The following is a 23,831-nucleotide window of genomic DNA, read 5'->3' on the forward strand; positions in this document are numbered from 1 at the left end:
TCTTTATCTATGGTGAGCTATTTGTGTCTGATATTTTGGTCAGGGAAACACAGAAGTCACTAAAACATCAAAAATTGCTTGCTGCCACAAAGCTAGGCACACGGACATAGCTCCACTTCTCTGTTCATGTCATGCCCCTCCCTTCTAGAACCATTGGAGGATAAATTTCTGTTGCTTTAGTCACTTCACTAGTGTTATTTTATTCACAGCAGCCTTAGTAAACTGATTGGTCAATAAGAAGAACTAACCAGTGAGAAGGCACCAAAAGCATGTGTGTGTGGTGGTGTTTGCCAGTCCTCGTGTGTCCCTGAGCTTAAAGGCAACGGAGGAGCTACAGTAGATGAGAACAGAGAATCCTGAAGGAACCACTCAAGCTACCCTCAAGTGAAAGGCTATGGAAGTGGTTCCAGGTAAGACAGATGTACCAGACACGAAAGTGTAAGACATGCTGCCTTAATGTGGGAGGAGAGAGACAAAGAAGTGACAGAAACCTAGGTTCAAGGCTATCTCACAGCAAAAGTAAAAACTGAAAGCTGGCTGGAGCAAAGCAGGGAACGATGGATTAAGTTTTCAACACACTGACTTTTTAAAATGATTTTAGACATAAGATTATGTCAAGAAAGCAGCTATGTGAATATAAAGCTCAGGGTAGATGCAGTACATAGAGATAAATATCTGGGAGACCACAGTACAACTGTCCATTGAAACCATGGAGAGTAGACCCAAGTTCCAAAGAAAATCCTGAACATACTTAGTAGCATGTAAGTGATGGGTAAAGAGTCCAAGTAAGGGATGGGAAGTCATGGTAAAGCTGAAAGGGAAGTATCAAGGGAGCGGGGCACAGAGGTTACTATGGGGTAGTTATAGAGGCAAGCATGGTGAGTAGGGTCTAAATCTAGAGACTGAGAAGATGCAAAATGAGCAGACTTGGCCTGAGAGATCACAGAGGTGGTGGGTGATAGTTTCAGCCAGGTGGGAAGAGCACAGGCAGGCTGTCCTAGTGGGACACTGAGGAAATGAGTGGACAGACACAGTGTTGAGATAAGGGAAGGGGAGGGGGAGCTGACTCTGCTTGGGGACAAAGTGGGGCTGGCACCACTGTTATCAGCACTTTTAGGGAGACCAGGCTGGCTAGGAGGCAGGCATTTATATAGGAAGCTTGCGTTTTTAAATAGATTTTTGAAGGGCATTTTTAAGTGAAGTATGACTCATGCTGGTAAACAGGGCCGGATAGGAGGAGTGAAGGTGTTAAGGATGGAGATCTTTAAGGTCATCCTCACTTTCCTGGTCTTTCTTCTGTAGTTTGTCTTCTGACCTTAGATTCACAACCTGCCCTCTTTTTTTTTTTTTTTTGTATTAGTAAAACTCTTATCTTTATTAAGCTTAACTGTTACAAAAGCCTCCTGAGGTGGCAGTGTCCCCATCTCACAGTATTCTGTGGTAGCTGGAGTTTAGAGGGGACAAAAGCCTGGGATCTGGCAGCCCCTCCCCTGGAAAAAAAAAACTAGATACAACCAACCATCCACAATATGCCACCTAAAGAGATGAGGCACAGTGAAAAGTAGAGAAAGGATATTGTTCAGGATGGATTACAAAGAGGAACAGATTTTTAAAAATATATAGTGATTTCCAACTCTGTCTTTGGGAGAAAAATTATGAGCTTTCAGTTTGAGGAGGAAGTGAAGTAGGATGGGGCCATGTGGAAATGAGCTGTCCCAGGCAAGCTGAAGCCTGGTTGATCAGTGTGGTGTCTCAGGTCTGGTTCTCCAACGTGCTCAAAACTCCTATTGCAGTCTTGGCTTGAGGGCAGCAATCTGGTCCTTCTGCCCCAGCTTGTGGTCGCATCATCAGAAAGAACTATCCCTAAAGAGGGAGGAGTCTGTTCTGTGAGATTTCATTTTTTTCCTAGAATCCAGGGTGACTGGAGGTTCAGTAACAATGCTTTATGCCTCTGCTTTCAGCCTGATTAAAGAAGACAGACATAAAGCGAAGGCAGAGATGTCAGGCTTTTATCCAGTATTGGGTTCCCATTGAGGCTCTCTGAGGAGTGAATACTGTTAGGTTGTTTCTAACTTAGTTTCATTCAGGCTAGGTTGGCCTGGAGCTTATTATGTAGCCAATTTTGATTTGAACTGTTGATCCTCCTGCCTCTACCTCCCGAGTGCTGGAATGATATATGAACAGCTATGGTGGATTTCAGAGTGGATGTCTATTATTCCAAACAAGTGTCTCCTTTTCCTGTCCCTCTCACCTAGTAGAAAAGTTTGAGGCTTGGGAAGCCTGGAAGGCTCACAGGAAATTCCAGACCTGTCCTTACAACATGTAAACTAATCTGGCCTCCAGGAACAGGAGTTTTCCAGAATGATGGGCTGTGGTCCCTGAGGAGACATGAACTCTCAAGTGGATTTCAAGTATGTTGTCTTCCTGAAGAGACTCATCCTCTGAGAGACTCTAAGGGGAACAGCAGCAGAAAGGACCTGTGTGAGGGGAGCAACTCTATGAAGCACTCTGTTGACCATTGACCCCAAGTCATACAAAGACCGGAAGGAGAAAGCTAAGGAGAAGCCCTGGCTAGTTCATGGCTGAAATTAATTTGAATCAACTACCCATTCTCTCTTGGCCTGTTTGTTTAACATGTTTACACTTGGGCCTAATTTACTTTTCTCTTCACAGAGAATCACAAGGTCTCCTTACCTTAACAGCAGTGTGCGTGTGTATACATATGCATGCATATATACATACATATATACATACAAAGACAGATAACCTGCCCTCTTAGGAACTGCTACATAATGTCTGGAAAGAGACTTTTTGTCCCAGAAACTGCCACTCTGAGAAGAATCCCTTATTAACATACCCCTTACCATGTTTCCCAATGCCTCATTCATTTTCCAATCATTCCTAAGCATTTCTTCCTTTGAGACAGCTAAACTAGTTACAAATTTCTCTACTTCCTGTCCTCCAGCTGTCTAGGTGACTAACTTCCTTCTACCTCTCTGTACTGGCTATTTTTGTGTCAACTTGACACAGCTGGAGTTATCACAGAGAAAGGAGCTTCAGTTGAGGAAATGCCTCCATGAGATCCAACTGTAAGGCATTTTCTCAATTAGTGATCAAGGGGGAAAGGCCCCTTGTGGGTGGGACCATCCCTGGGCTGGTAGTCTTGGGTTCTATAAGGGAGTAGGCTGAGCAAGCCAGGGGAAGCAAGCCAGTAAAGAACATCCCTCCTTGGCCTCTGCACCAGCTCCTGCTTTCTGACCTGCTTGAGTTCCAGTCCTGACTTCCTTTGGTGATGAATAGCAGTATGGAAGTGTAAACCGAATAAACCCTTTCCTCCCCAACTTGCTTCTTGGTCATGATGTTTGTGCAGGAATAGAAACCCTGACTAAGACAAATTGGTACCAGCAGAGTGGGGTATTCCTGTGACAACCTGACCATGTTTTGGGGAGGACTGTGGAAGGACTTTGGAACTTTGGGCTTGAAGATCCATTCGTTGTTAAGAGCTCTGTCAGATGTTGTGTAGGAGCTTGGAAGATAATGTTGAGAACAGTGCAGAAGATGGAGGTCTGGTTTGTGAAATTTCAGAGGGAAAATTAAAGACCCTTTTCAGGGCCATTGCTGTTTTGATTGTGAAGATTTTGTAGTTCTGGTTAGCTGGGGCTGAAGAATCAGCTGTGATTAACAAGATACCAGAACTACTAAAGCAAAAACTTTGCATTATTGGGACTATTGATGTTGGTTAGCTGGAGCTAAGAAATTAGCGGTGATTAAGAAGAGACCAGCATCGTTGAGGTGATATCTTCTGGGAAGTGTTTTCTGAAAGCACAAAGAGGCTGTGTTCCAGAAATAGGCAAGGTTGTACTCCTTCTGCAGCGGGACTTGGTAATGTGTAAGGGTCACCCAGGTGGTACTGGTTTTGAAAGCATGAAGGGGTCATGCAGAGCAGCTGAGGCTCGGCACTGTGAGAGGCCATGGAAGGCCATTGGTGAAGGTGCAGCCCCAGTTGCAGTTGACGGCCCAGGACTGAAGGGGTCATGCAGTGTTTTGGAGATGCCAGTACCATGAGATGACCACCAAGAGCAGCAGCAGCAGTGGAGTACAGGCATGTGGAGCCCAGAGGACGACGTGTGTGCTACAAAGGGCATGGCTGGAGAAGTGACCCAAGCCCTTGGAGGAGCCCAGAAGATCTTGAGTTGGATCCCAGACGTTGGACGGTTGGAGATTGATTTTTGCTTTGATTGTGACTGTGCCCTGATATTTTCCCTCTTGAAGGAAGAAACTGTTTTAGTGGAGCCCACAGTTAAGAGACTTTTAATTGTAAAACGACTTTGGATTTTAAAGAGATGGATATTTTAAAGAGATTGAAATTTTAAGAATATGTAAAGACTGTGGGACTTTTAAAGTTATTTAGATTTTGGGGATGAATAAGAATGTAAGGGTTGAGGCTTACTAGTGATGTGTTTGTGTGTCAAGTTGACAAGGGGTCAATTGTACTGGCTATTTTTGTGTCAACTTGACACAGCTGGAGTTATCACAGAGAAAGGAGCTTCAGTTGAGGAAATGCCTCCATGAGATCCAACTGTAAGGCATTTTCTCAATTAGTGATCAAGGGGGAAAGGCCCCTTGTGGGTGGGACCATCCCTGGGCTGGTAGTCTTGGGTTCTATAAGGGAGTAGGCTGAGCAAGCCAGGGGAAGCAAGCCAGTAAAGAACATCCCTCCTTGGCCTCTGCACCAGCTCCTGCTTTCTGACCTGCTTGAGTTCCAGTCCTGACTTCCTTTGGTGATGAATAGCAGTATGGAAGTGTAAGCCGAATAAACCCTTTCCTCCCCAACTTGCTTCTTGGTCATGATGTTTGTGCAGGAATAGAAACCCTGACTAAGACACTCTCTGTATGATATCTGATGCTTGGATTCTCAGGGGAAGGAAGGGAAGCAGTGTGGCCTCATCTTCATTATATTCCTATCCCCAGTTTTACTTTTGGCTTCTAGAAAAACCTATGTCTATCTAGTTGCTACAACATGTGTAAAACTTTCCTACACTTTTAAGGTCAGTGTGTGCTTTCAAAAGGGAAATGATCCATTCAGATGGGACCACACATTAGAGAGGCATATCGCAAATAAAAGTAGCCAAGGTTAGAACCAGGGAATTGGTACAACTTGAAACCAGCCTAACAATCTCAAAGGGAAGAAGAAAGAGTCAGAAGGCCATAGGAAGGATAGTAAATATGGACAAACTATAGTACAAGGGGTGCTTGAAGCAGCTACTTGAGGTCTACCCTAGCAGCAGGGTCAAGGCACCTTATTTAGATACAATTGTTCAGGTTGGGAAAGACTAAGTAGATATTTCATTGATCAGGCTTGCTAATAATCCCTAGTCTCATGCCACCAGCTGTGATCCTCAGGGCATGCTCAATATCATCCCTTCAAAAATGTCCCTATCCTAATCTTTGAACCTGCTAAATTATCAGGTGGGTTCCAAACACCAGAGGAGGCCTAATAACAGGAAAACAGGAGGAGCAGAGTATATAGTGCACGTGACACTGGAAAAGAGCCAGCAATGACATAAGAGCAGCCTTGAGGCAGAAGTGCAGATGTTCTAGAATCTAGAGGTGATTCTTCTCTCAGAGTGCACATGCCTTGCTGAGGTTTAGATTCTAGCCCTCTGCCACCCAGAACTATGAAAGAAGAGAATCTTAACTGAATCTATAAATTTAATATTTTGCCCAACAATGAGAAACTATTATATGTTCATATGACTAAAGAAGCTAGCTGAAGAATATGGGGGTGGATGGGAGTGGACTTGGGACTCTGGCAAAGCTTCAGGACACAAAACAGGGCTAGATGGTTGTTTATCCCAGTTTCACACCTTCTGTTGACCCCTGGTCCGTTACTGACTTGTTTTCTGCATAGCAGCATGCTTTTCAATTACACCTATTTATTTCTGCATATTGCATTTTAACAGAGTGCAGAGAGACAAAGACAGAAATCTGGGGAGAAAAAGATAAAAACAATCCTTTCTGGTGAGGGTAGGTATCCATTCTAGGCCAGCAAATTGCTTGAGAGACAGCAGACAGTCACAAGAAAAGCCTTTGTCATAGAGGACACCTACCCAGTCCAGGGACATAGCTCCTCTCTCTGTTCCATTCAGCCAAGACATAAGCTATTCCTTTGTCTCTGTCGTCCCTGGACTAGAAAGCTCAGGAAACCAACTGCATAATCAATCACCATGCCTCTTTACTGAACCATGACCTTCCTTCCATGGCAATTATGGAACACTAGGGTATTGGCTCTTCCTTCCTCAGTCATACCAGAAGATGCAGAGCATCTGACAGCCCATGCAGGCAGGCTGTAGATGAAAGTAGGGCAACTCACCCTCCCCGACAGCCCTCAAAGCCAGCATCCAACAATAACACCCAGTTGCAGTTCTGCCAAAGGCAACGGGCATCCCATGCACTGCCAGTTGGAGGTGAAGAGACAGAAAACTGCTGACTGCCAAAGGGCTTCATTTCCCATTCCATGTGTCCCATTCCCAGTGTAAAGGCAACCTACCTCCCTGCAGGGCATCAGTGTATCAGACTGAGCCCTACCAGTGGTACTGTCAATTTTTCATCTAAAACACATACTTATTAAGGCTTTCTCTAGAATAAATCATATTGTGGTCTCCAAAGGAGAGTAGTACTCTGGGCTCAATTAAAAAACCCAAGAAATGACAACAGCAGCCTATTCTCCACTGCATGCCAGTCACAGGAGCTTTGCTATCAAAATCTGAGATCCTACTGTGCTCTTAAAATAAGAAATTCTGATGTGTAGATGCATGTTCCAGAGCATGGTAGTTTACATATATAGTTGCCAATTGAGGATGGTTGAAATAGTAAGGCATCATAGATAGAGGCCTTGTCAAGGTCCTGGAAGGCCATAGAAAGTAGTTGTTCAAGACAGAGGTCACATGGGCAATCATTTTTCCAAAGGTCTTCAAATCCCAGCATTTCCTCTAAGAGTGTGACGTTACACCTTACATACATTCATGTTGGCCACAATCTTCTTTTGCCTACCTATCTAAGCAGAGCTAAGAGAAAAGATACTGGTTATGGGTTGGTCAAAGCCCAGAACATCCACTGGCATGTTTCATTAGAAGGCAGGATCAGTTACCTCTAAGATAAACCCTGTGCACTCAGCCACGGGTGCGTTCCCTGATGTCCCAGGTACCTTCAGAGAGGTGAAAGTAGTGATGGATCCCCTGTCTCTCTCATTGGATGTCACTGCATCAGGCAGGCACTCATACGAAGAGGCTTACTGATTCCCGTACAGCTTCTTTGTCGTGCCCTTATGGAGAACATGGAGAAAATGATTTATTCCAGAACATCTAATGGCATAGACATCCTCCAAAACAAACGATCTAGGGTCACGTAGCAGCCTTTGGCCTTGATCACTCACTCTCATCAACAAGGAGTGAAAGGAGTTCTTTATTTTGAGCAGCCCTCACCTGCTTCTACTAGGATCATACCATGGTATCCCAAGATTATAAAACTTTCCTAAAAGACAGTCTTGGTAAGGGCATTAAGTTAATTTAATTTAGGATTAGAATATTTTCATGACAAGGACAGGTCCATTGCAGAAGGCAAAATAATGATCTCCAAAGATGTTCCCAGTCTAATGCCAGGGCCCCTGAGTATATTAGGTGACATGGCAGAGAGAATTCAGGTTATACATGGGATGGTGTCTGCTCCCCAGGTGGCCTGACATCAAGGAGTTAAATTTGTAATCTGGAGAGCTTCACTGCCAGCATGCGGGGCCTTACAAATGAAAAAGGGACTAAACTAGTGCAGTCAGGCTGCCCTCCTTAATATTGCTGTTTTCAAAGAGGAAAAGAGGAGCCTCAAACAAAGGGGGGTGTCCTTTAGATGCTGAGAAAGCTAAGCGTGTTGCTTCTCCTTAGAATTTCCAAAAGGAAAGCACCTTATGATGCTGCCTTAACTCAGTGAGCCTGCCTGAGACATCTGCTCTCTAGAGCTGTGTGATATTAAATGTGTGCAGTTTTGAGCCCCTGCATCTGTGGACATTAATTATGGCAGCAACAGGAAGTGAAAGACGTCCTCTATCTAGCATTTGTGCTTTGGATGGGAGAGTCCAGATTCTGGATACTGTCATAAATTGAACCATACTCAGTAGAATTCTACCCACTAGATGCCAGTGAAGCCTTCTCTTGAAGTAATAATAACGATATTTTTTTCCAGACACTACTGGGAAGGTGGAGTTAGTGACCAAGGTCATTCATCTTAATATAAGCGAACCATTGTACCTGTGACATATTTCCCCACACACGAAAATCTTGTCACTGATACCTTAAAAGAGGTTTTTGATCTTGGAAAAGTTAAATTCCAAATGATGTAACATGCAAAGCTCTCATCAGTCTTTAATGCTCAAAGAGAGGATCTCATGGTTGGTTAGGAGAAAGAAAACATACTAGGAAAAAGGAGGACACAATGCTGAGATCTACAGAACCTGGGTTGGACTTTCCCTGCAACTTGCATTGCTCTTTATACCAACTGTGTTGGACATTATCCCAAACTGGGCTCTGCACTGCAACATACAACATGAGTGAAATATGATTTCTGGCCTAGGGACATCACTGTCTCATTAAGGAAGACTTGTGTGTAATTTTGCAAAATCCTCAGTAGAGACTGAGAAGCTCAAAAACATACCATGGAGATATGTATTCTGAGCTAAGAACACTCAATCTGGCCACAAGCTATAAGAAAATAAAACAACAGGGCCAGATGTTTGAAATCAAGACTGCCTAAGAAATGTCATCATGCTTTCTGAAAAAGGGTACATTCAGATTGTTTCATGAGGGAATTGAGACCCAGATTTTGAGGAAGAGGAGAGAGGGAGCCACAACCCAATTGTAGGAAGGTCATGAGCTCACAAAAGGAAATTCCATGCAGCATGTGGACAGCTAAGCACCAGTCTCATACAGCTGTGATCATTTGAACATATGCCTGGCAATAGATTTTAAAGGGGGGGAATCATTCCTATTTGGAAATGACAACAGTGATTAAGAGGTCATTCAAATGCTTCTAAGAATTTAGCCTAGAATCCTCTTTCCCCAGTCACTTTCCATGAAACCCTGTGTATCTCTTTCACGTTTCTGTATGTATAAAATGGAAACAATAACGTCAAAGCCCAATTCTACTGAAGGAGTTATAAAAAGCTCTTGACAGAGTGTCTTGAACACACAAAATAATTTGTAAGTTGCTATTGCTAGTGTCGAAGGTATTGTGAGCAATGTCTAACTTGTGGACAGATTGCAGTTAGCCTGCAGGATTCTTCCCTACAGTGTAGGGTATGAGGTTCAGTCAGGCAAAGTCACCAGCCCAGAACTTGGGGAGGAGATATGGGAGGAGGGAAAGAGGCTATGGCCAAGAGCACTTCTGTATGGTTCATAAATCTGGTGGAGCACCAGAGAGGAAGTTCACAACTCCCTGGCCATCCAGGAGGGATGACTATCCTTATGGCTTCACCTATGTACGTGGTGTTTCAGACTGCAATGTCCCTGTACGGATAACACAAGGAGCCTTCTAAAGAATACTCTTCAAGGCTTCTCGAGCTATAGCCAGGATGGCCACGAGGGAGTGGTCAGTCTTGCGATGAGCCAGAGATGCAAAAGTCTTTGATCATTGCTGTATCAGAATATTAACAGATCTCTTCATTTTTGAGAACCCGAGAAAAGCAGAAAGTTAGTGGGAATTTCCCAGTTTGAAAATGCAACAGCAGGGTATATGGGCCAGCTGCACCTTGCAAGTCACAGTTATGTGACTCTGGGTTAGAGACTGATAAAATAATCCTCTCATGATACCCTTTGATGTGAGAACCCACTGGCAGGAAGTCTGAATGCTTTTCCTTTATAAGACTCTAATGAGTCCCAGAGGAAGAAATTTCTTCTGACTTCGCTCTGAAAAAAAAAATCCATATATTGATTAAAGAGGTGTTACTACTTTAACATCATTCCTCTTCCACTTTGCTGGCTCAATTGACTGCTCAGCAGTTTCTTCAAGGTCACAACACTGGGACTCTGATGCGGTCTCCTTCCCTTTCCCATTGTAGCCACCTGCAAACAAGTTCTGGAATGTCTCTTGCTGCCCTTGCATCCAGATCAAGGCATCCCCTTCCCTTGTCTATGCTTCCTCACTGGCCCTCAAGTCGCTCCCTGCCTATGTCCTCATGCATTCTGCAGTTACAATCTGGCTGGCAGTTTTGTTGATCTAGAATTAACTAAAAAAAAATGTTTCTGTTTGGGCCTGTGAGAATATTTCCAGGATGGACTAACTTAGAAGATTTAAGAGTCTTTCCCAGAGAAGGAAATATCTTCTGACAGCCCCTCAGATAAAAAGAGACCCTTAGGCATTGGTTCTCAACCTGTGGGTCACGACCTCTTATGTAAAGTAGTCTAATGGGCTTTTCACAAGGGATTGCCTAAGGCCATTGGAAAGCACAGATATTTATATTACAGTTCATGACAGTAAAAAATTTGCAATTATGACGTAGCAACAAAAATAATATGGTTGGGGGTCACCACAACATGAGAAACTGTATTAAAGGGTGGCAGCATTAGGAAGTTTGAGAACCAATGAGCTGGGGGAAGCAAGGCTCCTTTTGCCTGCCCACGTTTGTTCTCTGCGGCTGGGTGGATCTGCTCTGCTGCTATCATCCTTCTCTGACCTTCAAACCTGGCTTCTTCAACATCCCTACAAAGATTAACGACCAGCACGCCTCCAGAAGTGATGCTGAAGGCTTCAGCAGCAGATTAGAACTTCTGAAGTGTCCACTCTTACAGACCGATCATCTAACAGGTTCTCAGTGTCCCTCAGTGTGCAGACAGCACTATTGAACTATACAACCTGTACAGTGTAAACCAATCTAACTATCCTCTTTTGTGATATATATTCATTCTATAGGGTCTGTCCCTCTAGACCATTGCTTCCCAACCTTCCTAATACAACAACCATTTAACACAGTTCCTCATGTTGTGGTGACTCCCAAACATAAAATTATTTTAGTTGCTACTTTATAACCATAATTTTGCCACAATTATGAATGTAATGTGGATATCTCTGTTTTCTGCTGGTCTTTGGTGACCAAGGTAAAAGGGTCATTCAACTCTCCTCAAAGGGTCTACAGGTTGAGAACCTCTGCTCTAGAGACTCCTAATACACCTTCCAAATACAACAGCAGTGAAACTGAGTCATACTTTTTTCTAGAGCCACCAACAGGCTCCCTTTAGGAATCACAAATGTCCATGGAGCAGTAAGAAGTCATCCATCCACTCCCGGTATATTGGGTATATTATCATCAGTGGCTGAGAGCATCAAGTCGAATTCATGTTGTTAAGAGGATTTGAATGCCATGAGAATGATCAGGGCCACTGTATCCAGGCCATGGAGAGGTACAGAAAACTTGAAGCAAGGAAAAATAACTTCATTTAGTCTGAATTTTGTGAATTTCAATATTCTGTTTCCTTCCTAGCATTCTTCACAGTTTATAGGTTTTGGCCTTGTCCCCTATACCTTCCACTGAATTTTAACCCATAAGAAGAGAAGAATTGTTCTCACTTTATCTGTCCCTACTATCCTGTACTTGGTAGATTTAATAAAAGGCTGTTGGATAAGTGAGTACATGAACGAACAATGGTGAGAATGGATAGATACAAACAACATCCAATCAACCATCAGTTCCATGTAACTGTACCTTATCCCCTCTCTCTGTACAACAGAGCCTTCTGAAATAAAAATAATAAAATAAAAGTTCACTGCAGTGAAATACTAAAGCCCCGGCTGACAGCAGCAGCACCTCGACCTTTTGTGCACACTATCTAACACGTCATGATAGTCATGATACAGGACAGTGCATAGCAAGTGATTAGAGCAGTAAGACCTTCCAGCATGCACCCACCCCACAACAAATTGATAAGACATTTACAATATTACTAAGTGCATAAATGCCATGGTCTTGTAGCACACTCTGTAAGCATAAAGGGTATAGGAGATGAGCCACCTCTATTCAGGTATGTCTCCTTTAATTAGAATCCATCAGGTTCTAGACCCTCTGCATATATGTTGTATAGCTTGGTGTTCTGATAGGACTCCACCAGTGGGAGTGACGGCTGTCTGTGACTCTTTTACTTGCTTTTGGGACCATCTTTTGACTTCTGCATTGTCTTACCCAGACTTAATATGAGGGGATGTGCCATGTCTCACTGCAGTTTGAGATGCTACATTTGGTTGATATCCCTGAGAGGCCTGCCCTTTTTTGGAAGGGAAATGGAGGAGGATCTAAGGGAGAGGGGAAGTGGTGAGAGGAGAGCAGGGAGGGGGGAAACTGCAGTTGGGATGCAATACATGAGGAATGAAAAAGTTCAAAAAAAAAAAAAAAGATCAATCGGGTTCTTTAACAGTTTGGGCAAACAACAAAATATTAGTAGGACCTAATATGAGTACTGGAACATTCTCAATTATCCAGATTTTTTATTCAAAGACCAGAAAACCAATAAAATACCAAGAAAAGAATGATTTTCAAAACTGAATCAATTTAATGTGCTGTATGAAAGCCCACAGTAAATTCATTTAAACCTGTCAATACCATTTTAGTCCTGAGAATTATGAATGTCTAAAAGAAGTAGACATCTCGCAAGAGCATCCCTTGTTGCACAGGTACCTGTCATGAATTTGTGTCTTGCCCTGCCCCATGGCATAAGATTTTACTATCACTGTCATGCACGGGAATAGGCATGGTCTTGGGGAAATACAGAAGAGATGAAGAAGATTTTAGTCCAAATCAGTTAAACACTCAGAATGACTTAAATATTTTATTTTCATGGCAAGAGTGATTAAGCCAGAAGTGCTAACATTGCTCATGCGACATCAATCAGGTTGCTGCTGTTGGACAGGGGATTATTCTCTTTATTTTAGGCTTAAATCACAAGACGTTTCACTCAAACATGAGTGACAAATTTACCTTCCTTGGGCTTCTCAAAAGAGCATAAAGCCAATAAATTATCCCTTTTTGCTGAAAGTTGTAATTTATTTTATGTCCCTTGCTTCAGAAGGAATTTATAATAAATAGCCACCCATAACTAATGTCACCTGTCCATTTAAAGCAACAAGGCCTTTTCAGTATCCATGAGTGTATCATTTCAGTAAGTTTTTAAATGGTGATACAAAAACAATAATTCCTTATGTTTGACCTACATTTTCTCCAACAACCTTCATCTCCAGACTTCTCTTTCCACCTGAGACATCCTAGTAGAAATTGGATATACATTCCCAAAGAAATTCATGAGAAGATTGGTCAAATATATAAACAAAGATTTTCAAGTTACTAGCTATTAGTAGTCAATAGCTACAAAGGCCAGCATCCCTGGGTTACCTAGTTAATGAGGGAAGTCCTTATGTTTCCCCAGATTATCACCTTTGGAGAGTTTACAGGCTACAGCAGGAACAGAAATCCTAGACAGAGCCTGATTAAACTTTTGAAGTGAGGGAATATAGCTGAGAATCTGGGAAATAAAGAGAAATTGAGCTTGCAAGACAGAACACCTAAAGGGAAAGAACACCATGGTCATCTGAAGAAGCTTTGTCTCAGATACTCAACGGAACACAGGAGGTGAAAACCCAGAGCAAGGAAGAGGGCACCTGGGGGACTTAGAGAGCAGTGTCCGCAGAGATGTGGCCAGAGCCTGTGTCTGTTAGTGGGATTGCACACGCAGAATACTTGAGAGTACCACCCTGGACCTATCTAAAAGTAAATCTGAAAAGCAAGACTGAAGGATCAAAATGGTCTAAAGTAGTTTAACTGAATTCCAGATTCAAGTTTACAGATACTTATGGGAATAAAAATAGTAATAATCAGAATCCAGCAAGATAAAATTCATAATGTCTAGCATCTAATCATAGGTTATTAGATAAGCAAAAAGCAGGGAAACATGCTGAATAATTAAAAGAATAACCAACTAACAGAAATGGGCACAGAACGTATAAGGAACAGTAGACAGGAAAATTTTTATTGCAGCTACACACATATGTTCATAAGGTAAGTAGAAATACGGCAGATCCTTTTTAAAGACTCAAAAGCAGGCCTGAGGAAATGGCTCAGTGTGTAAGAATGCTGTTTGCAAGCATGGGCGCCTGAGTTTAAATCCTCCGTGTTCATATAAAAAGTCAGGCCTGGCAGCCTGTAGCTACGACCTCGGGATTGGGGGTGCCAAGACAGGCAGATCCCTAGAGCTTGCTGGTTGGCTAATCTTGAGGAGCCAGGGATCTTCAGGTTCAGTGACAGACGCTATCTCAATAAACAAAGTGAAGGGTGACAGAGGACGATACCTGATGCTGTTGCCTCTATCTGTGCTCACACAGGCACAGGGACTCACACACTCATGTAAGTAACATATTCACACACACACACACACACAACGGTCAAATGTAGTTTAAGAGAATGAAAACTGTAGCTCTTAGTATAAAATAAAACACATTAGCTGGCGAGCACAGTGCCATTACAGTGAAAAGGATTCGTACAAAACAGTTATGTTTCTCTTTCAAAATGAAAACCAGGAACTAAAAGAGTGCCTCTCTCCTGCCTCTCTCCCAAATAAGAAGAGCATCAGCTAGCCTCAGGACACTAATGTCTGTAGCTGGCACCTCCCAGAAACAACAAGGAGAGAAAACCCATCGGAAGAATTGATGTCTGATCTAAGAGGTTCAAAGGCAGAACAACTCAAGCACAAGGAAAACACAGCACACTATACCATGAGTGACACATTACAACTTGAGTTGTGTAAAACCAAAAATAATTTAAATAGTAATAAAGAACAGCGGGCCTTTACAGACAGAGGGGCCAATGAGAATTACAAATTTCTCCTTAGAAAGAGTGAAACTGGAACCACTGCTAGCAATGTCTTGGAAATGCTGAAAGAAAAAAATTTTTTTTAAAAAAAGCCTAGATTCTATGCCTATTGAAGGCATGTTCCCAAAGAGAGGCAAAATAAGGCATTGTCATGCAGACAGCATGCTGAAGGCAGCTCAGCAGCAAACACACAGTAGGAAAAGGAGCTGTTCCAGGAGGCCCCTTTTTTTAATTAGGTATTTTCTTCATTTACATTTCCAATGCTATCCCAAAAGTCCCCCATGCCCTCCCCACCCCACTCCCCTACCCACCCACTCCCACTTCTTGGCCCTGGCATTCCCCTGTACTGAGGTATATAAAGTTTTCGAGACCAATGGGCCTCTCTTTCCAGTGATGGCCGACCAGGCCATCTTTTGATTCAAATGCAGCTAGAGTCAAGGGCTCTGGGGTACTGGTTAGTTCATAATGTTGTTCCACCTATAGGGTTGCAGACCCCTTTAGCTCCTTGGGTACTTTCTCTAGCTTCTCCATTGGGAGCCCTGTGATCCATCCAATAGCTGACTGTGAGCATCCCCTTCTGTGTTTGCTAGGCCCCAGCATAGTCTCACAAGAGACAGCTATATCAGGGTCCTTTCAGTAAAATCTTGCTAGTGTATGCAATGGTGTCAGCGTTTGGAGGCTGATTATGGGATGGATCCCCGGATATGGCAGTTGCTAGATGATGGTCCATCCTTTCGTTTCAGCTCTAAACTTTGTCTCTGGCCCTTTTTACAGACTGGGAAGTGTGTGCACGAGGAAATGAGGAAGTCTGCAAGGAGTACTGCAAAGACTTGCCTCTTCCTTTTATTTAAATTTCACATTTCTTTCCTCAACTGTTGTCTGTAATCTCTTAATACCTCAGTGAACCCCTTCATCAAAATAATGAGCAACCACATTGCCTGTTGCCCACATCTCCTTCTGATTTCACATCTCCATGCTTATTCACACATTTAGGACCCATGTTGCTCTTCACATGGCTTCTCCCTCTCTTCTTGAAGTGTTTGGTCACGTGTTCAGGAGGCATACCAGATGAAAATAAACCTGTAATGATAAACCTGAGCCATAGGAAGACTTCTGGCACTGGTGGCAACTTTCATATTGTTGTTCTAGAAGACGGTGCTAAATATTGGCATATTATATTTTCTGAGAAGGTCATTGCTTCTAAGATATTTGTCCCAGCCTTTCATCTACTCTTTGGAACATGGTCGGCATACCATTCACCTCATTCAGTGTCTTCACTTTGTGAGGAAACTTAGTCCAAAGACGTAATTTGCCCAAGAGGAAATGGGAAGTCACGTGTCTGAAGTCACATGGTAGTTGAATTAAGCTTCTGAAATAGGAAATCCAGCATTCTTTACTCATATTCTCCTCAGGAATCTTGGAATTCTGAAATTTTCTTTATGAATTCCCTATCTCTTTTGATTGTCAGCTTTCTGTTGCTATGACAAATGACAAATTTTTGAACTAAAGCAAGTTTAAAAGAGAGAAGGTCTGCATTGGCACATGGTTTCAGAGCCTGGAGTCCTTATTGGTCCTATTGTTTAGGACCTTTGGTCCTTCATAGAGCAAGCAGTTGACAGCAAAGCCGTTTCTCATAAAGGCAGGGAAGTTGTAGGATTCTGAGAGTAAAGTTCCAATATCCCCTTCAAAAACAATTGTGCTCACCTCTTAAAAGTTCTACTATCTTCCAGTAAACACTATGCTGTGAACCAAACACCTTAAGGCTTGGCCTTTTGGCAACAGTCCAAATTGAAACTACATCACCCTTCAAATCTACCTCCTGGCCTATGCCTTTGCTCTTCTCTCTGATGTTGTATTTACATATGGGATCCTCCAGCACAGCACTGCACAGCTCTGAGGAGCAATGCAAGACCTATGCCATGTAGACAGGAATCAGAGCTTCAGGTGCGCAGGCGCAGCAGAGAGAGCCGGCTTGTGCTGAAAACACCATCTGAAGAGATGATGCTTCTCAGAGGTGGCAAGTCTTCTTGGAGCTGGCAGCCATTTTTCTGTCATCACTCAGTCATTTCCCTGCACAGCTCAAAAGGCAGTCTGGCTCTGCTGGGAGTGACATACGCTGCGCTGCACGGAGCCTCCAGCCCACTCCACCTGCCAGACCCACTTTAAGAAAAGTCTGAGTGAAAGGGACAGGTGTGGAACTCACACTATTTTGACAGAGGAGTCATTTACTTACTCTCTCTCGCTCCCACCCTAAGTTTCCATATGTTTGAGAGAATTGCTACCACTCTGAGTGAAAAGCAAAGAGAAATACCAAGAAATGATTGTAGGTGAGTTGTCAAGGCACTTGGGAGGAAATGCCGAAAAGAAGTCTCTGGGGATTTTGGTATGAAAAGAAATGATTAGGAATGAGGCCTGGCCAGCCCCAGTTTGCTCCTTTGTGCTGGGAATCATGAGTAAGGAAAGAGAAAACAGCAAGATAATATTTCTTTTAATTGCCTGCTATTTAAGCTTAAAGGTTAGAAAATTTATCTCTTAGAGCTTCGAAGCCGAAGCGTCCAGTGAATGAAACAACTTACAGGACACCTTTGGCTGTATGCATGAATCCCCCTAGGAGAGAACTCAGACCAGAAGATCAAATGAACAGGAAATAAATTGATCCACTCAAAGAACAGGATTTTAGGCTTTGCCCCAAAGCAACTCTGTTGTGATTTTGTGGACCAGAGGAGGAATGAGATAGAGACCCCAAAGCAGTAGGACAGAGACCAAAGGCTGAAGAAGAGAGATTTCCACATTGGAAGAGGCACCACAATGGGAGTCATATGCCACAGTCCTTCTCTCATCCAGACCCCAGCAGAAGTCCATAGCTTGCTGCACCTTTTGTTGCCTTACAGGCAAACAGGCTGCTTGCTCAGTTCCTGCAGAGAAAGAGGGGAAAGGCACAGAAGAGATGCTGGCATTGCTAGATCGCCAGAGCCCCCTCTTAATGCTAAGTAAAAGACTAAGCATTGACAGGAAGTGAAGTACCACCCAAATAATGTCCCACTAAGACATGCTTCACACACAGGTGCTGTAGAATCATTGTCCCTATATGTTAGACCCAGAGAACTTTAGAAATCTTACCAGTGCTGAGGTACACTCAGGCTTTCCTAGAGAATGGCCAAGGCATGATGCAGTCTCTGCCCTGAGCTACTCCCAGCTAGTGCCATGGTCTTAATTAGATTAGTTTTGATGAAACTCCTACATTCCAACACAACTATAACCATCTTTACTGGTATGGAGTGTTCCACTTATTCTATAATGATTGCCCAATCCCTGACATGCAGCAGATACTTCATATGGCTATTCCAAATAAGATCCCAGAAGTGAAATTCTACAGGTTATGACATAGAAAATATGCCACAGCTAGCTCAAAAATAAGTTACTTTGTTTGCAGTCATTCAGCCAGGATGTGATGCATTATGATGTGGCCCATCATGTGTAAGTAATGCAAATTTTATTTCAGTTGATAAGAGGTATTCAGAAAACCTAGTTAGCATTGAGCGATGGACATACCCAAGCACTAAGAGAGCACACAGCAGGGCACCCAGCTAACTAAAGGAGGAAGAGGACGTTAAGGACTGCTTTTTCATACCTGCCAGGTGAGTGAAAGATGGCTGAGACGTGCCCTGTAATGGGCACAATTAAAGTTGGAAAACATAGGAAGAAAAGATAACTTCTTTTTCCCAGATAAGATGGGCCAAGTCTTTGCTACTCCAGAAAAGCAGAAGCCTAGACTTTCTCTTGGAGTTTGAGTCTAAAAAACTGCCTACTCTTGCTCTGTGGAATATAATCCATCCCAGAGACCCAGCTCTTACCACCATGAGCAGTTGGACTCTTGGGGCCACATTGTCCCAAGTGGTTGCCACTTCCACTATGTACCTATTTTAACTTTGCTTGAAATTAAACAAAGTTCAAAATCTAACTTCCTATCAGGCACATTTCAAGTGCTCTATAACCATGTGTAGCAAAGAGCTGCCTTTCTGTGCAGCTAAGATGTAGGAATGTCCCCACTGGTAAGGAAAGTTCCCAGATTGTACTGCCAAAGGGTTCCCTTGTCTTCCCAGGGAGACCTTAACTCTGATCTGGAAACCATTCTTCTCTAACCAGTTTCCTACTCTGCCCTAGTTTCCAGTATCTGTAGGTATCCCACCCTGAAACTTGACTGTGGATCCCGCTGTTCTGAGTGTTCTGGATCTGCTTTCTTGAGCGTCTCTGGGTCCTTGTAGATGCACATTAAAGGAAGAGATTTGGAGGTTTCCATGCATGGTTCCACTGCTTATGAGCTTGTGACACGGCAGCGTGTCAGGATGGAAGCAGGTCACTGAGTAGAACTGCTCATTCATGGGGAAGCCAAAGCCAAACAACGAAAACAGGTTTAGGGTTCCACAATACTTTGTCAGAGAATGCTCCAATTATCTAAAGTCAGCTCCACTCCTAAACTTCCTTTACCTTCTAAGCTTGTCTAAGCCATTAAAATACTTGTGCTCTCAGGAACGCATTCCAGATATAAGTTATACCATCCATTGTTTGGTACTCTGGAGAAGGCATGTTTCACCAGGCCTGACTTTACCTGGAAGTTGTCCCTGAGGAAATCATGACGTGATGTGTGGAAAGCTCAGACACCAGAATGAAGACTGTTCTTTTCCCTAGGGTGCAGCTGTCTGTCTTCATGAGCTTTGTGATGCCTGTTTGCTGCTTCTGAACACAGCTGCTCAGAGCCCCTGGCACTGCTCCCTGGCAGCGTCTTTTGCTGGCTTTCTTCAGCTTCTTTGAGGATGCTTTCCATTCAAATACCAAAAATAATGGAATTTTAGAATGCCTATGCTGTGAGTGTTGAGGACTGTGTGAGATATCTTCACATTCTTTGCTACAACTCTGCAAAACAGGGAATATTCGTTCCATGCTTTCTGAGGAAGAAAATTAGATCCCTAGTCAACTGAAGATTTCAGAGAGCAAATTCACCAGCTAGAACAAGAAGCCATGTGTACCTGGTTCCTCTCTGATACATGTCTTTCTCTAGGGAAATTGGCTTTCTTTTTTAGAATACTAGAAATCATTTTAATCAAATATCCTATATTTTATTTTATTTTCCAGAAAGACAGGACTTCTCTCTGTAGCTGTCCTGAAACCCTCCCTGTGGACCAAGATCACAAAAATATATCTATCTCTGTCCCCCCAGTACTGGGATTAAAAGTATACACCACCACTGCCTGGCCAAAGATTCTCTTCCTAATGGTTTGTTTATAAACAGTGTGACAGGGAAGTCATATGACTTTACAACAACTTCCCAACCATCCTGTGTGGACATTACAGAGCTCTAGTCTCAGTCTTTAGCTTTGGGCCCTGAACAGGATTCTAAATGGGAGAAGATAGGTCACATTACATAGTACCCTTAGTCCTTCCAAGTTCTTTCTTGCTTAGAGTACTATCGTTATGTTGATAAGTTTTTTTTGCCAACTTAACAAAAGCTGGAACCATCTGGGAAGAGGAACCATCACTTGAGACATAGGCTTTATCATATTTGTCTACTGGCAAGTCTCTGGGTTTGGTTTTTTGTTTGTTTGTTTGGTTGGTTGGTTGGTTTTGGTTTTGGTTTTGTTTTTTAATTAATGATTGATGTGAGAAGATTCAGACCACTGTGGGTGGTGCCACCTCTTGGCAGATTGTCCTCAGTTGTATAAGGAAGCAATCTGGGCAAGCCATGGAGAGCAAGCCAGTTAGCAGCATTCCTCCCTGGCCTCTGCTTCAGTTCCTGCTTCCAAGCGCCTGCCCTGCTGGAGTTCCTGCCTCAACTTCACTTCATAATGAACTGAAAGATGAAATAAATCCTTCTCTCCCCAAGTTGTTTCTGGTCAGTGTTTTATCACAGCAACAGAGAAACAAACTAGGACAATTCTCGAGTAAGAAGAAGATAGCAGGCAATGGGTCAGTTTTAGTGTTTTACTGCTATGAAGTGATACCATGACAATGCTACTCTTATAAAAGAAAACATTTAACATTTAACCAGGGCTGGCTTATAGGTTCAGAAGTTTAGTCCATTATCATCATATCAAGAAGCATGGCAGCAGGCAGTCAGACATGGCGTTGGAGAAGAAGCCAAGAGTTCCACATCTTGATCTACAAGCAGCAGAAACAAAGAGTGAGCAGCTGAGCCTGACAAGCTTCTGAAACCTCAAAGCCCACTTCCAGAGACACACTTCCTCCAATGAGGCCACACTTACATCAACAAGGCCAATCCTCCTATCGTGCTACCCTCTATGGACCTCTGGGGGGACATTTTCTTTTGTTCATTTGTTGGTTTTCAAGTTAGGGTGTCATTTGTGTCCCCTGTGGTATATAACTGACTGGGAGCTGTGGTTTTCTGTGACTATTCAGTAATTTATCTATCTCTGTATCTATATAGTACATATATATATTTATAATATATGTATTACATATATACATATTATATTATATATACAGTGTTACATTATATTATATAATATATTATATATTACAGTGTTACACATATTACAAAAGAGAGAGAGAGACAGAGAGAGAGAGACAGAGAGAGAGAGAGAGAGAGAGAGAGAGAGAGATTCCACAAGTTCTGTGACACTAGAGAACTCCAACTAATACAAGGGGTTAGGAGTATTCCACAACAGCTAGCCATTCTTGAGAAGGGGATAGGGAAAATAAAGAAAAAGAAAATGCTCACAGCTCTGAATGCTAAGGCTTAGGAAAGGAGTGCAGCTTGATTTCTCTGGTCCCCACAAAGATGTTTTAATGATAAGGAAAGCTTTGTGGACCTGGAACAAGTGATGAATCAACACTGTTGTTTTCACATCTACAAAGTAAGTGTCCACTCATGTAACTGAAAATAAATTCAGTGCGAATATGAAACTAAATGTAAGGGCCACCAAGAAGATACTGATACTAGGGTGCCCTACCATTCTCAAGTACATCCAGAGAAACCCAGAATCTCTGTCTCTCATTCCAGTGTGGGGTCTTCCCTACCTGTTGTATAGTGAGCTGACAATGTTGTAGCATTGCAAGCTTCTTATCTCCAGTCTTATGAGGTGGAAGAAAAGGAAGGAACTAGCATTTGTGACACCCAAACATTTGTATACAACAATTTAACCTTCCTAGCAGCCACCTGCTGCTGTGTCTTGTCTTGTTTTTTTTTTTTTTTGATTGTTTTGTTTTTAAAAACAAAACAAAACAAACAAAACAAAACAAACAAAAAAAAAACCAAAAAACAGTTTCCTGAGGAGACAAGGAAATTTAGGGATTCAAAGTGAGTTATGCCAACTCATACACCAAGCAATAGATCCTGTGTTTTCAGTAGAGTTGATAAATTTTCCAGCCAATGTTCTTTCCCTATGCCATGGTAAAGTATCTTTGACTAGGACCTAATGACCCCCTTTCTCATTTCAGCTTCACCATTAATTTCTTCTTCTAGAAAAGGGTGTGTTGGTTTCAATCTTATCTGAAGCTATGGTCTTGCCATGATTTCAACATGGCCACTGACACTCATAAATAAAGACATCTATGTTCTTCATTTAGCGTTTCACTTTCCACTGAACTGAGAGACATCTAAGGTATAAGGGAAATGTTACTTGTGTTCTGTATTAGCTAAAGAAACTGAAGATCAACTCTTTATTCCTGACACACCTATTTCAGATAGTTCTTTTCATCTGGCATCTTAGAGCCTCTAGCCTACCTCAGCATTGGATTGGTAATCATAAAATATGGGTGAGCTGAATTTCATCTACTTTTTGACTTACAGTGGTTTAACTTGGGACTTTTCAACTTTACAAAGGTGTAAATAATATATATGCTTTTGGTAGAAATGGTACTTTGAATGCTTCTTTCTTTCTTTCTTTCTACCCCACCCCCACCCAAAGTTGGATACTAAGCTAGAGCCTCATACATGCCAGAAATAGCTGTGGTGGTTTGAATATGCTTGGCCCAAGGAGTGGCACTATTACGAGATGTGGTCTTGTCAGAGTAGCTGTGTCATTGTGGGCGTGGGCTTTAAGACTCTTGTCCTAGCTGCCTGGAAGCCAGTATCCTTCTCATGGCCTTCAGATCAAAATGCAGAACCCTCAGCTCCTCCTGTACTATGCCTGCCTGGATGCTACCATGCTCCTTCCTTGATGATAATGGACTGAACCTCTGAACCTGTAAGCCAGCCCCAATTAAATGGTTTTCCTTGTAAGAGTTGTCTTGGTCATGGTATCTCTTCACAGCAGTAAAATTCTAAGACAGTTCTATCAAACAAGCTTATGACAAATAATAAAATTCCCTTGAAAGCTACTGGACAGCTACAGCAAACCAGCAGCTTCAAGTCAGTCATAGATCATGAGGGACACAAATGCCACTCTACTGTGTTGCTGTGACTTTCAGCAGATTAGGTGAATTCAACCCACTTTCAGTTAAGATATTTTTTTCAAAGCAATGATAGATTTTCCAGTACACAATACTATTGTAAGTCCGGGAGCATCTGCCAGACAAAATTACCTCCACATACTCACTCGTTCAATTTTAAAGAATATAATCCTTAACCTTGAAGGCCCTTCATTCCCCTTTCCAACCCATCTTCAGAGAGATGGCTGCCAATCTAACTTCATATATATCATTCAATTGTATTTTGTCACATTTTACCGTGTTTCCATCCCTTAAAACACTAGGGTTGGGGGTGTGGGTCAGTTGTAAAAAGTATTCTTAACATGTTTGTCGTGTGTAAGGTCCTGGATGTAATCCTCACTACCACATACATGAATTAACTTTTCATGTTATTGAAATTTTTATAAGTGGATTCATTTCATATGTATTCTGTCCATTGCACCATTGCCGTTTAACTATATTTCTTGAGAATTACTGATGCTTCTGAGAGCTCTTTTACAGTTGTGTA

Source organism: Mus caroli, unplaced genomic scaffold (assembly GCF_978045245.1).
Source record: "Mus caroli unplaced genomic scaffold, Mus_caroli_1 scaffold_11, whole genome shotgun sequence".
NCBI classification, from domain to species: Eukaryota; Metazoa; Chordata; class Mammalia; order Rodentia; family Muridae; genus Mus; species Mus caroli.